Source organism: Mercenaria mercenaria, chromosome 8, assembly GCF_021730395.1.
Source record: "Mercenaria mercenaria strain notata chromosome 8, MADL_Memer_1, whole genome shotgun sequence".
Lineage (NCBI taxonomy): Eukaryota > Metazoa > Mollusca > Bivalvia > Venerida > Veneridae > Mercenaria > Mercenaria mercenaria.
Genome location: NC_069368.1, coordinates 4,863,097 through 4,890,459, shown reverse-complemented (window position 1 = coordinate 4,890,459; position 27,363 = coordinate 4,863,097). Strand labels below are relative to the sequence as shown.

The 27,363-nt window shown below is 33.1% G+C and overlaps 1 protein-coding gene across 8 annotated transcripts in view; it reads left to right on the top strand.

Moving 5' to 3' along the window:
* The window catches only part of LOC123523153 (neurotensin receptor type 1-like), a 328,743-nt gene that overhangs the window by 271,687 nt on the left and 29,693 nt on the right, over window positions 1-27,363 (top strand). The window contains exon 1 of one of the 8 annotated variants that reach the window (XM_045300825.2): window positions 12,324-12,345. The exons of 6 other annotated variants lie outside the window; for them this stretch is intronic. The gene's annotated coding sequence lies outside the window, so the exon portion shown is untranslated. Of the gene's footprint in view, window positions 1-12,323; window positions 12,346-26,249; window positions 26,660-27,363 lie in introns of those variants that run through there. One more of the 8 variants, XM_045300819.2, reaches the window with a different exon arrangement.

Here is a 27,363-nt window from a genome sequence, read left to right as displayed (position 1 = left end):
AGGGCTTTGATATTTGGTGTGTAGCAAAATCTAGTGGTCCTCTACCAAGATTGTTCAGATTATTTCCCTAGGGTCAAATATGGCCCCACCCCTAGGGTCACATGGTTTATATAGACTTATATAGGAAAAAACTTTGAAAAACCTCTTGTCCAAAACCACATGGCCTAGGGCTTTGATATTTTGTGTATGACATCATCTAGTGGTCCTCTACTAAGATTATTGAAATTATTCCCCAAGGGTCAAATATGGCTCCGCCGTGGGGGTCACATGGTTTACATATACTTATATAGGGAAAAACTTTGAAAATCTTCTTGTTCAAACCACAAAGACTATGGCTTTGGTAATTTGTAATGTAGCATCATTTAGTGGTTCTCTACCAAGTTTGTTCAAGTTATCCCTCTCGGGTCAAATATGGCCCCGCCCCAGAGGTAATATGGTTCATATAGACTTATACAGGGAAAAACTTAGAATCTTCATGTCCATAACTTACATCATTCAAATTTGGACCACATGTATAGTTTTGAGTGGCAAGATGAACCTTGACATGAGTTGACTTTGATCTTGACCTAGTGACCTACTTTCACATTTCTGTACCTACAGCCTTCATATTTGGATCACAGGCATAGGTTTGTGTACTGAAAAAAACTTTGACCTTGTTATTGACCTAGTGACCTACTTTCACATTTTTGAAGGTACAGGCTTCAAATTTGGACCACATGCATAGTTTTTTGTTCCAAAATAAAATTTGACCTTGATTTTGACCTAGTGACCTACTTTCACATTTCTCAAGCTACAGCCTTCAAATTTGAACCACAAGCATAGTTTTGTGTACTGAAATGAACTTTGATCTTGAGATTGACCTAGTGACCTACTTTCACATTTCTGAAGGTACAGGCTTCAAATTTGGACCACTTGCATAGTTTTGCGTTCCGAAATGGAATTTGTGTTTACAGTGAGCAGATAATTTCTGTTCCTTGTGCAATTACTGAATGCATCAAGGGGGGCATTTCGTGTTCGACGAGCTCTTGTAATACTTAAATTATTTAAAAGTGAGAGGGGTGGCAGTGTCTGCTTAATAACTTAAGCAGTTCCAATCAAATGATCACCAAACTAAGTCAGAATGTTTTTGTGCATATGATCTTGGACAAAGGTGATAAACAGTCGTAGAGTGTTTGTTGCTCTGAATTTATGACCATTGAATTAGTCGAAATTTAGAAAATCTACAACTAACGTTAGTCTGCTCACTAGTTAGAGTATCTTAAAAGTTCAAATCAGTTCGTTGTGACAGTTCTACACTCTTGCTCATTCTGTTATGGATATATGGTGGTATACTTTTGAATAGCTGATAGCGAGAAAATATATACTAAAGTGCCTTATTTTTCTTAAAATTTTTTACTGCAATGTGAGTTGTTCCAAAAACATTCACTTGCGATATCCCCTTAAATTTAAACAAGAGAGTTGACAAAGGTGAATTACAAATAGTACATATGCTATATGTGTTATAATTGTCATTTCCCTTGAAGTAAAACGTTAATAAATAAATAATAAGGTAGCATACTGAATATTTAGATTTGGTCTTGAATGGTTGGTCTTGAATGGTAGAATTTCATTTATAAATGAACAGCACACCACATTGATTACTTCAAGGACGATACGGAAATTGCTTCACGAAAATGCGCATCAACAATTAATGACAGATAATAGAATAAGAGACAATAGGAAAAGTTCTACAAAGTATGATAAATTATTGAATATCATCACACTTTGAGTTCTTTCATTTCGTAAAATCTGTAAGGTAAGATAAAGCTGACACATAATGTATCAGGTCAGACAACTTCAACATACGTATTCTTGATAAAGAGGAAAACGACTATTTCCCTCCTATTACGGAACTATTTTTATTGCAGTTTTATCAGCTTCAATCATGTGCATGTTAATTTATATTGTTGCATGTTCATTTCGAAACTTCGCTTACGGCATAGAATGCTTTCAAGTGAGGATGACATCTAGATGGCTTATGGAATGTCGGTGGTTCTACCAAGGGGCCGCCCATGTCAAAATAATGCCAGGAGGATCACATGGGGTCTTCTCCATAAAGTCACCATATGATATTATAATTATGTCGGTGTGACGTAGAACCCAACAATAAAAATAGTTGGTTTTAGCAAACGATAACTTACATAAACTGATAGACATGGTATTCTTCACTTTGTAGAAAAATATCAGATAAAATTCTAAAAGAAAGTAGAGGTTTAATTCTAATTGAAGTATGAATGACTTTAATTCATGCATTGATCAAAGATAGTCCTAAACTAGGTCGTGGCAATGAAATGGTTTGACCACTCGATAAGATTCAGCAGTTATCCCTTGATATTTAATATTAGGCTTTTAACAGATGATAGCTCCATGCAATAAAAGTGTCAACTTATTTACCTGAACAACATCTGTGAAGTCACATATTGTATATGGTTTTTAACAGTTTCATCTGGAAATCTTTAATATTTCACACGGACATATGTTATATCAGTGTTTCGACGTTCGAGAACATGAGTTATTCTGCTGGAATAAGGAAAATTTTGATCATTGGCATGGATATTTAACATGAAAGTAAAACGTAAGTCTTCTTTTATTCGTACAGGTTCCACTTCATTTCCACTACCGTTCATGAACAGGCTCAATCAAACCGAGCCTGCAACATTTTCGTTTTTGTCGTGTTGAACGATCTGTGGAGTTTCCACTTTTTCTATTTTATATAAAAGACTGATACCAAACAACGTCATTAAATTTTGTGTTATGTTATAATGGACAAATTTCATTCGAAGCATAGAAGCAGGTATATTATGTGACTTTACGATTTGAAATAAATATATGGCATAAACAACTTTGTGTTAAAGTTTAATGTTTTAACTTTGATATATTGTGGCATAATACGTTTAAATAATTGACACTTTTCCATGAAAATCAAGCCATATTGTTGAAATATAGACCGCAAATATATCTTTCTGATTCCGTATCTACTCAAAGTGTTGATTTAAAGAACTATTCAATATGTTCATTCAGTAAAACTTTGATTCATACTCTATTGTGTGTGGATACGTAAAAGTATGAATCATAAATTCGTAATGGTCTCTGGAGGGCAACACCGCATTTTGTAAAATGCCTTTAAATTGCCCAGTGATGATAAATATCTTTTATATAACTTTAACATAATACACATCGCACTTTTCTTTTGTAACTGTACAGTGTGCACTAACATTATCTGAATGTAACAGTTCACAATATAAAATCATTAATGATAACATACTGCAAGCTGTTAGCGTTGACAATTTGATAAAGGGAGAATTTTATCAATGGAAGATCCCTTCTCAATGTAACAAAAACATTAATGGCAATTTACTTTAATTAACTTGCACGATGGTTGCATTGACAACAGTAAACTGAATATTTTCTTTGGCTATTTAGTTAGTATAAAGCAGCGCTATGTAACTCTTAAGCTACTGAAAAAAAATCATATTTGACACTGTCATGAATGTGTACATGGATTAAGTTGTTTAAAAAAAGGCATATTTATGCGATGATGATAAAGTATAAGATTAACATTGGTATTTTAAGTAAATAGTAAGCCAATTTCTTTAAGTTTTACTTTATTATTTATCTTATATTTATTGGTTTGTTTGTATTGTTAAAACATAGATATTTAATTTTGCTGCAACTGTATAGATGATTTTAATGTTTTGTAATACGAACATGACGATTTGCTGCACACATCTCAGAAAATACTTTATTTTCATTATATTGTAACTAATTGGAACTTTGCGGGGATTAAAAGAGTGGACTGGCACACCATTTACTCTCACCCAGTGTAAATGTTGCTGACTGTTGCGAGAAGTCCATCTTGATTCTTTACTCATTTTGTCCTTGTCGTGTGTATGGTTCACTTCGTCAGTTTGCGCATGTTTTCATGATATGCTTCTCTATGCACGTACTTCTATAGTGTTTCAGTATTAGGGGGTTGTCATCTTTGAACGTGGATGTGCTTTGTTCTTATTTTTTCTGATCATTTTTCGTTATTGAAGATACTGGATAATATCTAATTTACTGAACTTATTTGTGACATGCACTTTGGCTAATAAAACGAATTGAGTAAATCTCGTTGATGAGACGAAAAGCGTTAATTAAACAACAACATAATTGAAAACAAAATGTAAATGAAATTTCTAACAAAGTTTATGAATATAGCGGGTACGGGAAAAGTACGGTCATAAAGTTGTTCTTGGTGACCGATACAGAGATTCTTTTTCTATCCAATTCATAATTGCGGATTTATTTTTAGTTTGCAATAAATGCTTTCGTAAATATTCTAAAAAGATTTTATGAACCCGTTCGTCTTCTGAAAACAATTCTCCACTTGACAGATATTTTAGGCCCACTTCTGACGAAACAGATCTTTTTGGAGCATGGTACAAGCAAGGATTCCACTCTCTTGAGTATTTTGTTTGAATCAAGGCTAATTGATAGTTTGAACGAAAATGCATGAAACATGTTTCCCGGGACAAAGTGTTCAATACATTGAAGAGTTATTGTTAACTTTACAGTTTTGCTTTAGATTTGACACTGTAAAATAGAGAAAAGTGGAACCTTCACAGTCATATAATTAAAACTTAAAATACATTTCTTTTATGAAAGTTATACCATAAAACCGTTTCTCGGCCGTTCCGTGTCCGAGCCCACTTTTATCCAGGACAATTAAAGCTTTGTAATTTTATTTAGATTTTGCGTAAACCTGCATCAAAGAGGATGCAGGCGGTGTCTTAAAATATTCCCAGCTACTCTGGAGTTATAACCCTTAAATCATTAAAAAGTGAGAGAGGTGGCAGTGCCTGCTTAATAACTTATGCAGTTCCAATCAAATGTTCACCAAAGTAAGTAATTGTTATTGATATATGGTGTTGTACTTAAGAAATAATTTATAGCAAAAGAGTGTTTTAACACTATTTATGAACGATAGGTGGTTATACGTCGGGCGTAATAATTTCACGAGGACGCAGCATGAGTGAAATTACTTGTACGACGTACTACCGTCCGAGTGTATAGTGTTAAAACACTCTTTTGCTATAAATTATTTCGATTCTAATATGCTCATAATCTAAAACAGTAGATAAAAGATAGTAGCGCTCTTTGTTGGTCGAAACAAAAACATTGACGTCATTCCAGCGTAAGCGTGTTTTAACAGAAACAAGCATATTAGAATTTTGAATAGTTAATAGCGAGAAAATATATACTAAAATGTCTTTTTTTTCTTAAAATGTTCACTGCAATGGGGGTTGTTCCCATACCAATCACTTGCGATGTTCCCTTAAATTTCAACAAGAGAGATGATAATATTTAATGAATAATAGTACAAATGCTATATGTGTCATATTTTTAAGTTCCTTTGAAGCCAAACGTTAATAAATGATAAGACAGCATACTGAATGTTGAGATTTTATCTTGAATGGTAGCATTTTGTTTTAGAAAATTAACAGCCCGTTAATTACTTATGGAACGATACGGAAATAGCTTCACTTAAAAGGAAACAAAATCGTGCATCAACAACTAATGACAGATAAGAGACAATAGGAACAGCTCTATGAAATATGATAATTTATTGAATGTCATCTCACTTTGAGTTTTAGTTCCACGAGTAAACTGTAAGACCCATAATTTCACAAAATCTGTAAAATAACACAACAAAAGAATATTTTAAATAATGTATCCGGTCTGATAACTTCAACATATATATTATTGATAAAGAGGAAAACAAATATTCCCTTCCTATTAAGGAAACATTTTCATTGTAGTTTTATCAGCTTCAATCCTGTGCCAGTTAATTTGTACTCTATTGCATGTTCAGTACAAAACCTCGTTTACGACATAGAATGCTTTCAACTGAGGATGTCATCTAGCTGGCATATGGAATGTCGATGGTTCTACCAAGGGGCCCGACCTTGTCTAACATAATGCAAGGAGGATCACATGGGGTCTTCTCCATAAAGTCACCATATGATATTATAATTATGTCGGTGTGACGTAGAACCCAACAAGAAAAATAGTTGGTTTTAGTAAATGATAACTTATATAAACTGATAAAGATGGTATTCTTCATTTTATAGAAACAAAATGTCAGATTAAATTTTTAAAGGAAGTAGAGATTTAATTCTAATTGATGTATGAACGATTTAAATTAATGAATTAATCAAAGATAGTTCTAAACTAGGTCGCGGCAATGAAGTGGTTTGACCACGCGATAAGATTCAGCTGGTATCCCTTGATATTTAGTATAAGATATTTTATAGATGATAGCTCGATGTCATAAAAGTGTCAATTTATTTACCTGAACAACATCTGTAACGTCACATATTGTATATGGTTTTTAACAGTTTCATCTGGAAAATCTTTAATATTTCACACGGACATATGTTATATCAGTGTTTCGATGTTCGGAAATGTAACACGAGATATTCTGCTGGAATAAGGAAAATTTTGATTATTTGCACGGATATTTAACTTAAACGTAAAACGTAAGTCTTCTTTTATTCGCACAGGTTTTATATAAAAGACTGATACCAAACAACGTTATTTGTGTATTACTTCATCCATGGATAACTTTCATTTGAAGCATAGAAGCAGGTATATTATGTGACTTTACGATTTGAAATAAATATATGACATAAACAACTTTGTGTTAAAGTTTAATGTTTTAACTTTGCATGATATAATTGTGGCATAATACGTTTAAATAATTTACTCTTTTATCATGAAAAACAAGCCATATTGTTGAAATATAAACCGCAAATATATCTGTCTGATTTCAAATCTACGCAAAGTGTTGATTTAAAGAACTATTTAATATGTTCATTCAGTACAACTTTGATTCATACTCTATTGTGTGTGGATCCGCAAAAGTCTTAATTATATATCCGTATTGGTCCCTGAAGGGCAACACCGCATTTTGTAAAATGCCTTTTAATTGCCCAGTGATGATAAAGATTTTTATATAACTTCCTAACATAACTTAGACCACGATAATCCGTAAATAGCCAATCGCAAAGCAGACTTGTACCCGTCTATATTTCATATACAACAGTAGCGTTGTATATATATCGGGGGAAACTTGGGCAAAAACGCGTGAATTTCGTGTCAATTTACCATCTAACAATACAGGCTAACGCCGGAGTTTAATGACCTTGCAATGTTCTCACCAGTTATCAATGGGATAAAAAATAAGATTGACTTTGAGGTAAATTCAGTTGATAACGTTTAAATATTAATATCGTAAAAACGACCCCTTGTAATTGGATATCAGTAAAAGGGTTCACATGACTGAAATACAAGACTGGAATAACTATACATATAAAAATCAAATTGATTTACAAGAAACACCACATTTGTAATGTAGAACCAACTGGGTAAAGACGTAATTTACACATTCACTGAAACGTTTCCAACAGTTGTTACTTTTTATGTTCACTTATAATTATAAAACAGACATGTCAGCACGATCCTTACATTTGCAAACAACTGGATCCAGTTGTTCGAAACTTTAACAAGCGACTGAGCTAACATCGATTAACTTTTATTAGTATATTTCGACAGTTTCGAAAACTTAGAAAAAACAAATGTACTTGTTCAGTATTGTAAACACTAATTGAGCCGTGCCATGAGAAAACCAACATAGTGGGTTTGCGACCAGCATGGATCCAGACCAGCCTGTGCATCCGCGCAGTCTGGTCAGGATCCATGCTGTTCGCTAACAGTTTCTCTAATTCCAATAGGCTTTGAAAGCGAACAGCATGAATCCTGACCAGACTGCGCGGATGTGCAGGCTGGTCTGGATCCATGTTGGTGTCAAACCCACTATGTTGGTTTTCTCATGGCACGGCTCAAATCATCTTTACAGTAAAATTAAAACATCATACTAGTGTTTCCCACCCACCAAGACTAATATCTTGAATAGAAATTTAACAGGCGGTTAGTTTAACAGCTTACTGCAGGGATCGTGGGTTCGAGCACCATTGGGGTCACGACCATGACTTCTCATATGGCACCAGTACTGTTTTTCCCAGGAAACGGACTCGAGAGCGGTTACAATAAGCGTGAAGCTTTCATCACAATCGAGCTAAAACAAATTTGTATAAACTAAACTAAACTAAACCAAACTAACATCCCGTTAAAGTTTCGAACAGCTGGGCCCTGTTTCTAGAAAGTCGAAACAAGAAAGGCACGATATAGCTAAAAGTGTTCGTAGTCCTACGAGCATCTACGCACTAACTATATTCCGATAAACAAAATAAATAAATAAATAAACACCGACACTGGTTCCTGTTTGTATAAGAACAAAAATGAATATAACCATAGTTATTTTGTCACTTTATACCAATTGTTAAAAAGTGATCTCTAATAGAATCTGATAATTTGTATGTGATTATGTATATTACCAGTAAGCACTAGTCCATACTTAAAATACCAGATTACGTCAGAAGCAGTATTTTTTATCCAACATGTTTACCCCCGATTTGCTGTCAGCCTTTCTTGTAGTTTCGGAACCTGGCTATCTTCTTGAATCAACGTATCTGTCATCGTATTTCGTCAACATGCAAACTCCTCACAAAAACTAATTGTTCAGTAGTTCAATTTCGAGTATTTTTGAGAAATCCATATTTAACTGTTTAGCAAATTTGCGAATGCAAATGACTCAAAGTCTTAGTGAACGTCAAATTTTAATAAATCCGGTATTTGAGTAAAACTGAATTTATAAAAAGTAACCTGCATTCTTTCACATGCCCTACTGACAAAAAAGCGCTAACGGTACAAAGATGAAATCACTCTTATAAAAACACGTAAATCCTAATTTCTATAGAACGCATGGGACAGTGTTTTTATGTCACGTGGTCTAAGTCGGATAGACAACTCGTGCCGTTGTTACCGGGATATATACAACTCGCTTCGCTCGTTGTATATATCCCGTAGACAACGGCACTCGTTGTCTATCCTATACACACATCGCTATTTTCTTTTGTAACTGTACAGTGTGCATTAACATTATCTGGTTCTAACAGTCATTAATGATAACAAGCTGTTAGCAATGACAATTTGATAAAGGGAGAGTTTTATCAATGATCCCGTATCATTGTAACAAAAACATTAATGGCCATTTACATTAATTAACTTGTATGATGATTGCTTTGACAACAGTTAAATGAATATTTTGTGTAGGTATTATAGCTATTATTTGTAGAATAAATATTTTGTTTTTATTTGAAATTAATAAACTGGATATGATATAAATTGTAGTTTAAGAATTTATGTTCGAATGACATAATTATGTTAAAGTCACGAGCGGTTAAATCAAGCAGTGACAACATAAATTGCTTGAACGGTCAATTACAAAAGTGCATTATTTCTTCTCGTGTCAAAGTGAAGTAATTTGCTGTATGCAGCCAAAGAGGCACCCATTAATTACGCTTAATTTGCTATAAAAGCTAGTATGTGAATTCCGGTACATAAAAACTTTGTTGATATTTTGTTCCATTCGCATGTCTGGCAAATTTATATTTTCGAACCTATCGGAGATTCAGTTTTTATTGATAATGGATGATGAAACGCTATTCTTGCGGGGCTACTTAATATCCTTCTAGGTATTAAATGAATATCCCATTTTTCTACCATGTCCGAATAAGCTTGCTGACGGTTCCATAGATTTCAATACAAATTAAAACATTCACAGTGGAAACCCAACAGGACCAAATAGCTAGTGGTACCTCCACTTCCTGTCTGATCATGTCTGGGTGAATTCTAGGTGCACACTTACCATGCTGTATAACGATCCTCTAATGTTTTATGACTCTAAGTCAAGTACATTTTGAGATACATGCGGTACAAACCTTTATACCCTTAATGCATATTTTTGACAATTAAGGGCCATAACTCTGGTCTTGCAGACTGAACGATACACTCAGGTGCACACATTTACAAGCCGAATAATATTCCTAAATCGTTCATGACTTTAAGATAAATGTAACACAACCTTTTGAAAGGCAACTCTGAGTACCCGACATGAAAACCTTATTAACAATGTATATATATCATTTGTAAACCTTGTAAGCTATAAAAACATGACACCTCTTATATACTTCTTTATCAGATTACGTCGCATATTTTTATATTTTCATTTTCTCTTTACTCGCGTTCTTTTTCTTTCGGATATTAGAACAGATTTACTTTTTTCATTGTTATAAGTTTTAAAAGCATCATGATTTTGACAAAAGTCGCCCTAATCATATTTATCCAATATCTTAATCTTCAATAACATATTTTAGTTAGCACAGATCTGTTGAAACGTTTGTTTGTTTTTTAGGTTTAGGGGAAATTAATAAATAATACGAAGATCATAATTGAGCCGTGCCATGAGAAAACCAACATAGTGGCTTTGTGACAGCATCCGCGCAGTCTTGTCAGGATCCATGCTATTCACTAACAGTATCTCTAATTCCAATAGCAGCATGGATCCTGACCAGACTACGCGGATGTTGGATTTCTCATGGCGCGGTTCATATTAAATGGTAGCTTGATTCAAACCAATGTATTAATCATCTGCTAATTGTTTAATTATCATTTTACATGGGGTCAGGCATGTTATATCGCCCTTGAGGAATTTCAGTGACAATGAAAAGATGTTGACCGCTATTGGATTCTGTGCGTATCCTTGAGGCAATGTCTGTAATATATATTATAATAAGATAATTTGGTGCCATGCAAGTGTCACGAAATCACCCAGGAATTAAGCGTCAGGACATGATATTTACTAAAGTTAAATTTTACAAATGAACACGTGTTTCTTTTCTTGCCTAAGTGATATTAAAAGAGAATATATTGTTACGAGTACTTGGATGTTTTTGTTTGGATATTTAACGTGAAATGTAAGTTGTTTATTTCATTCCCATCACGTTCAATAATATTTTTCTTTCTCCAAATGATGACTTGGAAACTTGCAGTATTTATGCTATGTTACAAAAGAATGTGTGCACTGTTATTTTCCCTTTAAAGCAGGGACAAAGCTCCTACAGGATCTTTTGCCAGTTAACTGTTAAAACTCAGATCAGGCTATCATAAAACGAACTAAGGGGCGACCAACTGAGGCTTCAACTCGCATTAACGTTTGGTTTGACAAATGCTATATTAAACACTTATTGAACGTCAAGCCTGTCAGTAGTCAAAAGATACTGTTCGTAATTTTTAACTTTAACAAGGGAACTTGTATTGAACTGTAGATCGGTCAATCGCACAAACTATGGATCGGAAATTTATATAAGCAGTGATGCAGTTAATCTGAATATTAATCAAAGCTAATAAATTCACCACGGGGGAGCTAATTGAATATAAACGTGGTAAAAGGAAACAGTCAACGTATGTTTCATAAGTGAAAGTAATATGTATAATGTATAAATATTTCATAATCGCGCTAATACCAATATTGGTATATGCCCATAAGCAGCAAAACCACTTTCTGTTCTCTGTAATAAAAGTTGTACCACTTGTTTAAGAGCAAATCTTGCAACACAAATCTGTAATTAAAGATGGTATAACGACAGAGTTAAAACCCCCATTCTATGTTTAGTAGAAAAAGAGTATAGTTTACCATTTCACCGAGACTTTTTGAGGAGTTATTATTTTTAATTCTTTTTTTTTTTTTTTCATTTTACGATGTCAGCTATGACATCCGGACATTACAAATCATTGGATAAGTATTAGTGTTAAAGAAAAAGAGGTTTAATTCTAACTGATGTAGGAATTATCGATTGCTAATCACGACATTAAAAATATTGATTGACGATCACGACCTTAAACATATTGATTGACGATCACGACCTTTAACATAAATTGATTAACCACGACTTAAAATATATTTCGATTGACGATCAAGACCTTTAACATAAATTGATCAACAACGGTTTAAGATATATATCAATTAAGAACATTAAACAAAGAATGATTAACGATCGTCTTGACCTGGCCCAAGGCGCTGAAAAGACTTGACCACCAGATAAGATTTGAGATATAGTATACAGCTGTTAATAGATGATAGATCGATGTCATATAAATGTCAAATGAACATCAGCTTGGAAGTCGGCGACAGGACATGATATTTTACAATAGTGTTTGGATCAATTTGTTTCATATTTCACGCGGCCGTAGATAGCATAAAATTATTTTGTTCAGTATTTTGATCGTTTGAAAATGTGAAGGAAGTTTATCTTCTGTTATATGGAATATGTTGACCATTGTCCTGGATATTTAAAGTAAAACGTGAGTCATTTCATTTCAGTTATATTTTTTGCGAGTGTTAGTCAATTTTTAATTTCGTATTTCTTTTTATCAATATGATATGAATAAAGTACATTTAAATCAAATCCTAGAAATAGAAACATTTAAATGCAATACACGTGACTTTACGATTTGTAAACCTATGACATCAAAAGCGTTGTATTGAATTCTAACAATTGACAATTTGTATGATATATTGAATAATTTACTCTTTTTTTTCCTAAGAAATTCAGTCATATTATGGAAGTATTCACTGATAGGTTAGAAGTCTTCAATATCTAGACAAAACGTTAAATAGAAAGACTTTTATGTTCTGTTGAATGTAATTCATTAAGGCTTGAATATATATATTATGAACATAATGTTATTTCTGCTGCAAATGCCCATAAAATACGACATGATGATAAAAATGCAACTAACAATATTATATTAAGTTAATAACATCCTTCCGTTCTGATAACATTATCTGGTGATGACGTTACATTATATTCAATACAGTAACTACAAATGAGCCGTGCCATGGGAAAACCAACATAGTGGGTGTGCGACCAGCATGGATCCAGACCAGCCTGCGCATCCGCGCAGTCTGGTCAGGCTCCATGCTGTTCGCTTTTAAAGCCTATTGGAATTGTAGAAACTGTTAGCGAACAGCATGGATCCTGACCAGACTGCGCGAATGCGCAGGCTGGTCTGGATCCATGCTGGTCGCACACCCACTATGTTGGTTTTCCCATGGCACGGCTCAAATGATAACATGATAAAATATTGCAAGCCGTTAATGATGACATTTTGATAAAGAACAAAGTTCCCTTATCATTGTTATACAAATTTAAAGGCTATTTACTGACAACAGTAAATTAAATTATTTCCGAATATATATCATTCTAATGGTTATTTGCAGAATAAATAATTTGTTAACTAGATATGATAATGATTGTAGTTAATGAATTAATATCCGAATGACCTATGTTAAAATCCGTTGGTTTAAATGAATTACGTTCGTTAAACTAAACTATCCTGTCTACGTTGCCATGTTTCAGTGCTATTTTAGAAAAAAATAATAGAATATTAATTAAGAACTAAGAAATACACAATTGTATTGTTACTAAAAGGAACTCTATTCAGTAAATAGGTGTCAGAAAGTGTAATGTTTTAATATTCAGAGACATACTTTATGCCGTCAACAACAAAATTCTATTTTTATCTCATCTCAAAATGAAATAATTTGCTCTCTGTACCTCAAGAGACTCTTCTGAATTACTTTTCATTTGCCATAAAATCTCTGGGAGTTCCGGTATATAACTACTTTTTAGTACTTTGTTCTAGTCTCAATTCATAGTCAATGTTTTTCTGTATAGAGCACTGCCCTATCGGTGATTCAATTTCTTTTAATAGCAGTTGAAAAACATGTATAAAGAAAAATTGATGCAATATACTAGCATGCTCTATGGATTTGATTTTGTTACTGGCCATGTCAAAACTGCAAATACTGTAAAGACAGGTTATATCACTGCTTGGCAGACAATAAATGCTGTGAAAGATGTCTACCAATGTTAAAACGCAGATAAATCTGCGGTATGTTTTGAAAACTGCAAGGATGGAAATGAATCGATTAAAAATATTTAAATATGTATCATGTTTAGCTTTTCATATTAAAAAAGTAATAAACTACAGTCCCGTAGTACACAGAATTAGCAAGGCAAGTGTAGTTTTTTTTTTTTTTTTTTTTTTTTTTTTTTTTTTTTTTTTTTCATTTCTTGAAAGGGTTGTAAACATTTCAAGATAATGCACCCCTAATAACAGTCGGCAATTTGCGTAAGATTACGTAATTTCCTTATGCTATTTCTGCATTTCGATTGCTGAAAACACACGGCTTTCGTGCTATAAAATGGTACTAGAGTGTATTTCTCGTGATGATGAATGATGAAGTTTAATACTCCATTGAATATCAATATGTATATTTAACACAATAAAAGTCATAATCTAACTGTGGTGTAAATTGGTTGATAGCGCTTTGGAGGTATATATAAATCAATAGCTTAGTTAAGTAATGAGGCCAGAATATGAAAACTCATCACATCTATCGAGATATAATTATGTAACTGTAATTTCTGTTTCAGTAATTAAATAAATGGCTATGTCTTGGTATCGGTAGATTCAAATGTCTTTATTTTCCGCTCTATTGTGATTAACGTGAAGAGTGTCTCCCGTTGTGACCATGCATGACTTATTTATCATTATTAGTTATGATACACGATAGCTATGGCAAGTTAAGTGAATATTTTTCAATAAACATTTTGTTAACAATGTGATGAATATTTAGAGGTATTGCAGTAACATTGTCGTTGAAACGAAAATTTTAAACGTTGTACATTGTGACGAATCTCAGTTACATTTTGTTTACAAATGAGTCATCGTATACTATATGATTATGTTAAAATAAACTCTCTAGAATAGTGCAGGTAGTCTTAGAGCATCATACCAAGACTTCTCCTACTGGAAAGAAAGACAAAACCAGGTTTCACATGACCGCAACATACATATATTAAATTTGATCTTCGTAAACAGACAAACTTTAGCGTAGAGCTCATACATCCGCTGAATAAATAACGCAACCAACTGTTTTCTTTCTATCTAGTTTATTTTCCGTAACGAAAAGTATAACTTCTAACTGACAGAGCTAACAAAATTCATTCTAGCACAAGTAAGTCTTTAAGCATTTCATAATTCTCTGTCTGCACAGCACAATTAAGGCCTTGACCCTGGCCAGCTTCCGAGCCACCACGTGGTTGCTGTGTGTGCGTCCGTCTCTTTCAGTTTAGTCCGACAATAACAATTTGTCTCGGTGGTTATACAGATTGGTCAAATACATCATTTACGTAAGCAACATTGATGAATTCTGGTACAAATCACAAGTAATAAGCAATAAAAATATTTCTCGTAAATAGATAAATTTTCGATCAAGTTACACTCTATGTCAATCACTTTACCGCAATACGACATCTACTGGACATGACTAATCGTTTCAGGAGCATTTCATGTGCACTTCGTGAGAAAAACAACATGTTTTCTATAATTGCTTGCTTATTAATTAACCTAGATTTTTCTTCGTTACTTGAAAGAATTAGGATATTTATTTTTTCAAAAGAAAAAAATTACATCAAATTTTTTACATCTCCCATGAAAACAAAGATTTTAAATTCATTTTAAATGAAGTTAAATTCTTAGCAACTTCAAATGCTTATTAATTACCATAGATTCTGTTTTTCTTTGTCTCACATTTCAGTGGACAGGACTATTTATTCAATTACGTGATTATGAAGTCATTTATAATGTAATTGTACTCATTTCTTTACAAAACAAAACAAAGCAAAATTAAAACTGAATATACCGAATGTAACTGCACAATATAAATTAGTGGACAAACACAGAACAAAGACTTTGTCAGAGAATAACCCATAAAATTGAAACGAAACGAAACAAAATACCCATGGGTAACGTCTAGGAACTAATTATAGAAAGTAAAAAGCTACTGAAATGTTTAAATCTATTTAACGAGTATCCAGCCTCACTCTTGATCCCGGGGATATTTTGAAATACTAACTACAAATATAAACAAGCGTAGTCCCTAAGTTAACCTGGACTAGCAGCAACTCAAGTGGTTAAGGCAATCTTTCAGTATCAGAACTGAAACTCGAGAAAATGCTTTAACAAATTATAAAATCCTGAAAGCCCTTATGACATTTACGATCGAGACGACTCTGTTTTTCTATCTACTAAAAATGTTCCAAGTAACATCGAATTTTAATTAAATTTTAAGAACGGTTTGTGTCTAGCAATGACAACATAAAATTCATGGAACTGTGGACAGCAACAAAAGTCTAGAAAGCTTTTTTCTCATGTCAAAAAGTAATTTCCTTGTGTAGTTGAAGTGGCAAAAGTGCTCTTCAGTTGTCACGAAAGCCTTTGAAACAGCTTAATGGATACTTTTCAGGCTCAACTCAGACAAATTCGTCTTGTCTGATGCGCTTTAACTGAGAATATGGTTTTGGTTCAATTTTTGTCGATGAATGATCCAATTTATTCTAATACTTTGTTTGTTTTACAATTCAAATGCTCATTAATGTTCATGTGGGTAAATAATAAATATACACTTATAAAGTTTGTTTGTGATGATGAAGTTTTATTATTCGTATCCAATTATATTTTATATCATACAGCTTTTTCTTTGAAATTGGATCCTTTAGTAAAATTGAAAAACACGCTTGTTTAGATTCAGAAAACAGAAGTCTTTATCAGAACAGGAGCAACAGCTACTTGAAAAAGTAGTCCGTCAGTTGCATTGACCGTATAAACCTCTATTGACTGAATAAACCGAAAATTTACACGGCCTGATGAATGCTTAGTGGTAGGATAAACTCCTTTTCTCCTCGGATTACTAGGTTTTGTCGGGACTTGGTCAAATAACAGTTATATTGCTGAAACTTGGTGCACTTGTTTGTCTCCTTTTAGTAAGTCAGTAGGAAACGAAAGAATTGTGTCAGAACTGTGGCCTATTTTGTACATTGAAAATGGAAATTTCTTGGTTACAGTTTTCAGTTAGGCCCATTTTTCTTAGAAAAACCAAAAAAAAAAAAATTACATACAAACATGTTTGGCACAAGGAGAGCAATTGTTGTAATCAATTTGCAAGGTCGTTTCAATATAACACTGCGGTCTCGATATTTTGTTCTCAAAATTGTAGAACGGAATGTAACATTAAACTTTAATGATGCGTTTTATTAATCTGGTTGTATTAATTACTTCTGTTACTAATTGATTAAAGATCGTCTTACAATAGGTCAAACATTTTATCGTGTCCGTAAGGATTCCATCGGCAATGAAATCGCATTCGGTTTATGTTTATAACTGCTTATGGCGCTGGATAACCTGGTGTCATAGAAATGTCAAAACTTTCTGTGCAAAAATCGTCTTTGAAAAAACAGCGGCAGAGTATGATATTTGGCAAAAGTGTTTAGATATTATTAATGAAAAACTGGCAATGGAGCATACTGCCTTCTTGTTATTGCCTCAGGACTTTTAAGGAAAATAATTATACTATACGTGTTTGAGTGATATTTGATATTTATACTTTTTCTACTTCTCTCATTTTGAAACAATTTGGATATACCACCACGGATAAATAAAATAAATTGTAGGCAAGTTTATTTTGTGATGATTTGATCATTCATTAATAGAAATATTAACCCAACAGAAAGGAGTTTTGAAACTGTTTTATTGAATTTCGAAAAGCTGATCAACTTAATTTTAAAGATCCTCGTAGTGCAAAAATCCATAATAGGTCAGCCGGGTCGCATGTACCGGTAAAAACTTATAGCAAGACCGATGATGACTTTTGAATAATTTTGAATGTTGAGTATATTGAATAAAAAGAATAATAATTTGCATAAAAAGACCGGAGAATGAGGAATTTACAAGGAAACATTTTACAAATGGTCTCTTCGAGACAAAGACTTAATGTAAAAATGTAATAAATCTCACCCAGTGAATATGTAACACTGTTGTTTACATTACATGTTACTTTGAATATTTAGGTAGTCAAAGAAGAACAATACGATGAAAGTATCACAGCTATTAAAAGATACTGATTATGGATTTAAACAATCAGTTACCGTATTAAAGTTTACGTCTACAATGGTTGGTTATATGTGTATATCAAGCTAAACAAATACCGCGATTTCTCGCTCTGTTCTCGGTATGCAATAGCATATTCGGTCGTTATGGTGCATATTCATTTAAGTAATTGATATGACAAAATATTAAAAAGTTAATTGAGAGCAGTTTTTCAATAAATATCTTGCTTTCAGTGTAATTAAATACCACTGTATATTATCATGGCAACGAAACTATAAAACACTTAGCAAATTAAATGGGCACGGTCCTTACCTTATCTAAACGGTGGCTCAATATAATTATCAGTTACTATCACTCAAACAGAAATGTCATTGAATAACAACATGATATATACCACACTGTCATTAGCAACAAAAGCCGAGAAAGCGGGGGAAGTATTGTCCCTTGTGTAGCTCAAGAGGCACTTCATACCTTCTTTTAATTTGCCGTAATAGCCTTTGAAATGACTATACGTAAACACTAAATTGATGGCATATTCTAGACTTGGTCCAGACCAATTTGTTTTATCGAAAGCAGTTTTACAAGAATATGGTATTTGTGGGGGTTCAATGTCTGTTGATATATGGCCGAAAGTATGGTCAAATTTTGTTATCATTTAAGGGAGGGTTCATAATTAAATGTACTTACTGATAAAAAGAACATTCAATATGTCTGTTACTTAGCATGCTTTAAGTTAAGGCCAAGTGTTAACATTAGAATGCGGTTACATTTTAAAATCTAAACTAATTTGAAGTTATAAGATTGTTGTATTAACCTGGAAACAAACCCAAAAGCAGAACGAAAAGGACACTTTTCTTAGTTTCTGGCGCAATTTTTAGACAAACAGAAGCCTTCACCTGATGCTTTAGAACTTTTTGTAGTAAATACATGAAAACAATTTCCGTTTATATAGGTTTAATTTTGAAACTCGTTTTCCTTGCTTACATGTTTTCGTTAAATGAAAGGTGAAATCACTGGATAAACTTGCGCTGACGGATGTTAACTTTATTACTATAAGCTTATTCTTAATATAACTTTAACTGTGTAATATATCAGTAAGTATATCTTAAGAGGATATATTGCTGTAATTTAATTGTATTTTATTGCTAATGTCACAAGACATACGAATGTAATAAGAACTTATACAGTAACATTATTAAATGGATTGGCCAACAAGTTATTCCAACACCAGCGAAGGGCTTGTTCCGCAACAAAATGATGTGACATGAATTATATACGTTGCGCTATACTGAAAGGTCAATGGTACGTTTTTGCTAATATTTTAAATGCGCACTGTCGAGAAGACTCCACTGATTTTTAAAAGATATTGCTTAAAGTCCGTCTGTTTAGTCAGTAGACAAGTACGAGTAACAACTAAATTTTATTCGGAGAAGAACAGACATTTGCAATCACAACACAAAATGTATCAAATTGTTAATAGCAACCAAAGTAGGCAAAAGTTCTTTTCGATGTCAAAGTGAGAGAAATTCTCGTATGTAGCACAAGTGGTACTTTAGAACTGTTCTTAATTTGCTAGTAAAGCCTTTGAAATTCCTGTATGTGATCACTTAATTGATACATCATACACCAACTGTCGAAAGCAATTTTACATAGAATATGGCTTCATATCGGTTGATACATGGTCGAAACATGTTTAATATCTTCGAATCAATTAGTACTAATTAATACTCCATGGGGTCATAATGGAATATACATATGAGTAAAGAAAACATACCAATCCTGTTTCCCAGCATTTTTAATTCAGGTTAAATGTGTTTTTTTTTTAGTGTTCGGTTAAATCTTATTATCTAGTATATCCTATATTTGAAACATTGTCTTTCTTATCGGGGAAACTAGCTCTATAATAGAATTCAGATCCATTTAATTCTGAAAAGACTACCGAAAGCCAACCACGCGATTGTTTTCAGTTTGCTGTCGTGAATACGGAAGCTCAGATGTGGTAAGTGTGCGGTCTTCTATCTCGAAGCTTCCGTATCTAAATTAGAAAACGATGTGCTTTCTTTGTGATAATTTTAGAAGCATTACGCAACGTATGAGTGTCTTTTCGGACATTTTTACTAATAGTTTTGTTATGGTAAGGTAACAAACTACTGCAATCCTTAATTTTCTTAAACCTGCTGTATTGATTATTTTTGTCACTAATGGATAAAAGATCGTCTTAAAACGGGTCGAACATTTTATAGTGTCCGTTAGAGTTTCATCGGCAATGAGAACATGATGCTGACAGTAATCGGATTCTCTGTACCATTTTAGGTTTTTTTAGTTTATAGCTGTTAATGGTGCTAGCTAGCTCATTGTCATATAAATGTCAAGCAATTTGTGCAATGATCATTTTAGGATAAGCGTTTGGACCACATAAATGAGTGATTGTTACTGACCATGTGTTCTTGTTTCACAGGACATTGTAAGGAAATTTTTATTTCGATTGGAATATTTTTTACTTGAAGAGAAGAATTTGGACATAATCTCTGATATATTTGTAAGTCGGTTTGTTTCAATGATGTGATATTCTATTCCTTTATGAGCATAACGATGATAAGATTTCAACATCGCTTTGCTTTGTAATTTCTTGAAAAACCAATGGAAGACAATTGCTTTGCGAGGCTCCTTACTTATAAGCAAACATGTATTTCAAGTAGAATCTTTTATATATTCTCGGGTGCTTTTTCAGGGTCCGGGGCGAATATTAAATTAACTTTGGGCGGGGGCAGATAAATTTTAAATAAATTCGGGGCGGGGAGAAGGAAATTTTTAATAGACTTGGAGCGCGGGAAGGGGAATTTTGTCTAAACTTACGGCGGGGAAATTTTGAATAAACTGTACCGGGGGCAAATTTTGAATTAACTCAGGGGTGGGAAAATGCAATTCTGAATAAAACCGATGGCGAGGGTATGGAATTCTTTTTTATAAACTCGGAACGGGGAGTGGCATTTTGAATAAACGTCAGGATAGGGGAAGGAGATTTCGAATAAGTTCGGGGGCAGGGAAGGTTAGTAAACTCGGTTGCGGGGGATAGGAGGAATTTTGAATAAACTCGGATAGGGGAGGGAATTTTCAATAAACCCAATGGTGGGAGAGAGAAAATTTTGCATAAACTCGGGAGCCGGGGGGAAAGGAATTTTGAAATAACTCTGGTACGAATAAAGGGAATTTTGAATAAACTCAGGGCGGGGGCGGTAGATGTGTTATGGAGAATTTTAAATAATTTTAGGACGGTATTTGGATCATTAATTTAATAACACGAGTCTTAAAGTAAAATGTATTATAAATGAGTTCTCTTGATGACAAAAAGAATAGGTGAAACAATTATACATTTGGCCCAGCAGATATTTAAAAAAAGAATGATAATAGTAAACGAAAATTTACGAAGACAGTGGTTTGTTTGCTTAGAAGAATATAATTAAATCAGCATATCATAGAGATAGACCCTAAAATTTTCAATGATAGTAATACATTAAATAAAATCTAGAAATTGATTTCCAAGTCCTTGAAATAACCAAAAATGATTTCACAAATGTGAAGTTTATGATAGTTTTGTTAATATCAATAACAGAAGTTTTAATTTTTAATTTAAAGTTGTGATCCACAAAGAACGACAACTCCTGCCTTGGGCTAGTACTTATTAGCAGAGATATCTATTAGTTTACTTCCCTTGCTATTACACAATTGAATGGAAAATGAAAACTGTTTTAGACACAATATCATACTTTTTTGCACAACAAAAACATTAAGGATTTATTGATCTGTGTTTGATTTACCCCTCAAAACATGGTTCCTATGATTCTGTCAACTTGCACATGGTAAAAAATTAACTTTCAACAAGCCAATAATAAAATGAAGTACCAGTAAGTAACTAATAGTGCAGATAATACAGTTTTGCTTGTATCAAAATGTCACAATAGAAGCACTTTTGTAATACAGAACACCTGGTAGGATTAGTAAAGATGCAATTATATTGATCTTTATTTCCTATGCCTACATATCAAAATACTGTAGTTGACATTTCTGTTACAATTATTAAGTAAACGACTATGTCTGGGTATTGATAGAATAAAATACCGGGATTTTCACTTTTTTGTTCGCCTTGTGTATTAGCATATATACGAGTGTGACATTGCATGGTTTATTAATCAAATTTGACTAATTATGACATACGACAGGTCAGACTGTTAGCGAGTATTTTTCAATATACGTCTCGTTAGTGATAAGAGACACGTTAATAATCACTATAGTACAATTGTACAGAGATTGATCCTAGCTACATGAAGCTTAACAAAATAAATACGATTTATAACAAGCATCATACAAGAGTTCAAAAGCTGTTGCATTTGGGACGTCACCATATGCCGAAATGACATTGCATAGAAAGATATATAGCAAACTGAGTGAACTTATATTAGCGTATAGTATATTTAAAAGAACAACAATGTTGCCATGATAAAATCAGTGTGATTGTGGAGGGGATATTAGTTATATTTCAATGAGTAAAAATTAATCGTTATAGATGGTTAGACGAAACCGGGACATGTGTTCTTGAGACTTATAATGCTGTACACGACTGATTCTTCCTTTGCAACCAGTTTAGACCATGATCATCCGTGCAGTCTGATCATAATCTGCACTTTTCGCTATTCAGTAAGTACCTCTTTGGTATACACCCCTTTAACAGTTAATGATACTGTCCAAATTGAAAGATGGACAAGGACATTATAGAAAATTAGAAGGGTCAGGGTTAAAGAATAACAATGTTGCCATGATAAAATCAGTGTGACAGTGGAGGGAATATTTGTTATATTTCAATGAGTAAAACATTAATCGTTATAGATGGTTAGACAAATACTGTGTCTGAAATCGGGACATATGATCTTATGACAAAAGAATCAATTGCTTGTCTGCTGTATACATCATTTTGTTGATACTTTAAAACATAAAAGATCGATAACACTCCGTACACATATTGCTTAAGTCTAATCTATTTAGTTAAACAACACCACGTATTAACACAGAGCAGAATAGACTGACATGTCAAACAATATCAACGCCAAATACTAACAATACGACAGTGTAGAGCATGCCTACATGCCACAGCGAAGCAATTTCCCCTGTGCAGCTCAAGAAGCACTCTTAAGAACTACTCTTAATTTGACATTTATAGTTTGTTTGTGATGAAAATTTCAAATGTTGCTGGTATTATTAATTACCGCTGTCACTAACTGATAAAAGATCTTCTTGATTAATTGATAAAAAATATTCTTGCAACATGTTTAGAATTTCATCGCCAAGAAAAACATGTCGACCGCTATCGGATACTTTACACAATTTTGACGTTTTAGTACATAGTTATAATTGCTGGGCATAGTTCGATGGCAATAACTTGTGTAAAGATTATAATCAAATTAACAAAGATATGATGTTCCACAGAAGCGCGTGGGCCATACATTATGTGTAATTTACATTGATACAGATATTTGAGAGATGCATTCCAGTTTTCATCTTTGGGCAGTTTTTGGAAAATATTTATACTCTTCAGCTTTAAGGGGAATTTTACTTATGAAGAGAGATTCAGACATTACTACGGATAAAGTCAGTTTCTCTAACTGGAATTTTACTTCTTCATTAATTTGGACAATTGGAACGCAGATGAAAGTCACACACTATTTTGAGATCTCCACGATTTAAGATATTTCGTGCTGGACTCCTCGTATACTGGCAAAGACTAAGAATTTAGGAATCCCTGTTTCCTTTGTTTCGTAAATTTTAAATAATTTTGAGACGGTATGTAAATGTGTAAATATGTAAATCAACACTTCATTAATGTAATTAAACGAATCTTTTTCGGACAAAATTCAGTTTACAGTAACTGTGAAGCTGCTTGAAGCATAACAATGGCTTCTTAATGATGAAATTAAAAATATATTGCTTTTAGTAAAGTTTTCACATAACATTATGTTTTATACAGAGAAGAATAGCCATTTCAAGGAATGACAACACAGTATACACAAATCGTATAATAGCGAATGAAAAGTAAAAAGAAGTCCCTAATGTCAGTAGTGAAGTTGTTCCTCTTGTGTACATTTTCTAGCTCGCGAAACACTTCCGTATAGCTTTATAATTACTATGCGTAACGACTTAATTGACACCTTATTCCAGGCGAGCGTCAGACCAAATTGTAATGTCGAAAACAATTTTACATGGACTATGGTGTTAGCAGGGGTAACATTTCTGTTGAAACATAGTCTAGAATAAGTACATATCTTCTATGCAATCAAGGCTAGTTAATACTCCACGGGGTAATTCCAAGATATAAATATGGATAAAGAAAATAATCGAATTCTAGCATGTTTCAATATTGGCAAATTGTAATTATTATTTAAGAAATAATAAATCTGTTCCTATACTTTATCAGTTAATAAAATATGGGCAGGAGTTTGGATGCGTAATAATTAAATCACGAGTGCGTAGCACGAGTGATTCAATTATTCGCATCCAAACGACTGCCCATGTTTTATTAATTGATAAAATTATTGGAACATATTTATTATTTCGATTCTAACAACGCAAATAATTCGCATTTTACAGTACTACATTTTCAGCGTAATACGTCATTCGGGTCATATGCTGTTACAATTTACCCCCTATGGTTAGAGAGTGTTGCATAGCCAATGGAACGTATAGATATTTGTTTCTTTTTATCAGAATTTTGAGTAGTATTCATAAATAAGTAATCTAACAGCTCGCAAACTAATTATGAACAGAATCATCAAATTAGGCGACTTGACCCTGTGTTATAAATGACGAGCTTAACTTTTATATGACGTCACATCATTATGACGTCACACTTTATGTCATACATTTATGATGTCACCGCTGAATCATAATTAAGCTAATTGAATTCGCTCGTAGAGATCAGAACGTGTTTTACGGACCTACACATAAGTCATTATGACTTTTTATTATATTTACATTTTTGAAATGCTCTTTTCAACCGTTTGGCTCTGAAATAATTCGTATGTAATGGAACTGAAGTAGAATCTCTTATGTTACAATCATAGGGGGTGAAATAGAATACTGGGTAATACAAGTGGCTTCTAGGTACATTAGATTTAATCCGGATGGTTGTGTTTAATAGCTTGAATAGCTGTTTCGTCCATCTGTCCCGACTTTCAAGTTATTTTTTTCTTAACAAGTTTCCCCGCATCTAAACAGTGTCAAACACAAATATAAAAATAATTTGTAAAGTCGTTATCGTTGATAGGCGAAGTGGTCAGCTAAGTCAAAATCGTTTGTACAATGGCTGGTAGAACATAACACAATAGAAGGCAGATTTTGTTTCATAAGATGATTGTAACTTAGATGTAAAAAAATATTATATAACCACTGGTAGATTATTGTACCGCTATTGGTTTCTTTACAGCCGCTTATGGCGCTGGATAGCTCGTTGTCATATCTAAAATGTCCACAGATCGTCTTTGGAATTAGCGATAACAGAAATATTTGGACCATAGACGTGAGGAATGCGCAACTGCATACATGTTTGGAACATCACGAGTTCTTTGTGCTTTGTCTCATGGTTTTTGTATATAATAGTACTTATCAATTTAAGGTAAATTTCAACTATCATTTTAGAAATATTAAATAAAAAGTTGTTTTTTTTTTCTGTTGGTGACGTTATATAATAAATTGTTTTAGCTAAAATTTCATCAAGTCATTTTTCCTGAAAATTGCAAATGACCTGGCAATATTTGTATATGTATTTTAAATGAAAACTATGTATTGAAATAAAGGATCTGTGGACGAATTTCTTATATACAAAAAAACTGACATTTTCAATTCTTGTCAAATTTTTCAGTGTTGAAAATCATTTTGTTAGCCATTTTCATAAAATAAAAATAATATAGTTTTGTACAGAACATGTTTGCATATTTCCCAAACAAGAGTATAGATTTGCATTATCTATGACGCTGAATCAACAATGAAAGTGTAAAGATTTCTCGATAAGATTGAATATTTAAAAAAATCCAAAGTAAGCGAAGGCAATTATAGTGAAAATACCATCATAGCTTTCGAAATCTCATTCAAAATTATTTGACAATACTTATGTAAACAAGTACTTCAGTATCATTTGAACCTATTTCCGCTCTATCGTGCTTGATGCACAATAACACATATCCGGTTGTTCTAGTGCATGTTTTATTATCCTCCATAATTTACGGCTAATGGATTATGACATATGACAGATAATGTTGACAGATCATTGAACATTTTCAATTAACATTGTCAATGTAATGGATATTTACAGATGTTTCTATTATTAATAAATGAAAATTGAAATCAATGGATAAACTTGCGCTGACGGATGTTAACTTTATAACTACAAGCTTATTCTTAATATAACATGAATTGTGTAATATATCAGTAAGTTAATCTTAAGAGGATATATTGCTGTAATTTAATTGTATTTTATTGCTAATGTTACAAGACATACGAATGTTATAAACATTTACAAATGGATTGGTCCACAAGTTATTCTAACACCAGCGAAGGGCCCGTTCCGCAACAAAATGATGTGACATGAATTATGTACGTTGCCCGATACTGAAAGGTCAGTGTTGAGTTTTTCTAATATCTTAAATGCCTACTGTCGAGAAGACTCCACTGATTGTTAAAAAATATTGCTTAAAGTCCGTCTATTTAGTCAGTAGACAAGTACGGAGTAACAGCTGATTTTTATTTGGAGAAGAACAGACATTTGCAATGACAACACAGAATGTATCAAATTGTTAATAGCAATCAAAGTAGGCAAAAGTCCTTTCGATGTCAAATCGTATGTAGCACAAGAGGAACGTCAGAATTGTTCTTAATTTGACATAAAAGCCTATGAAATTCCTGTATGTGATCAATTAATTGATGCTATATTCCAGGCTCAAGACACACCAGCTGGTCTTGTGGAAACATGTTTCATTTCTTCTAATCCATTAGGACTTATTAATACTCCACGGGGTAATAATGGAATACACATATGAGTAAAGAAAACATACCAATCCTGTTTCCCAGCATTTTTAATTCAGGTTAAATGTTATTTTTAGTGTTCGGTTAAATCTTATCTAGTCTATCTTATATTTGAAACATTGTCTTTCTAATCGGGGAAACTAGCTCTATAATAGAACTGTAATCGACGCCTGTTAATACCCAACACAAACGGAAGCACTTCACGTTTGCTGTCGTGAATATTGAAACTCAGATGTAATAAGTGTGCAGTCTTTTATCTCTTGATCCCGATTTACTAACTCGCTACTAACGAGTTAC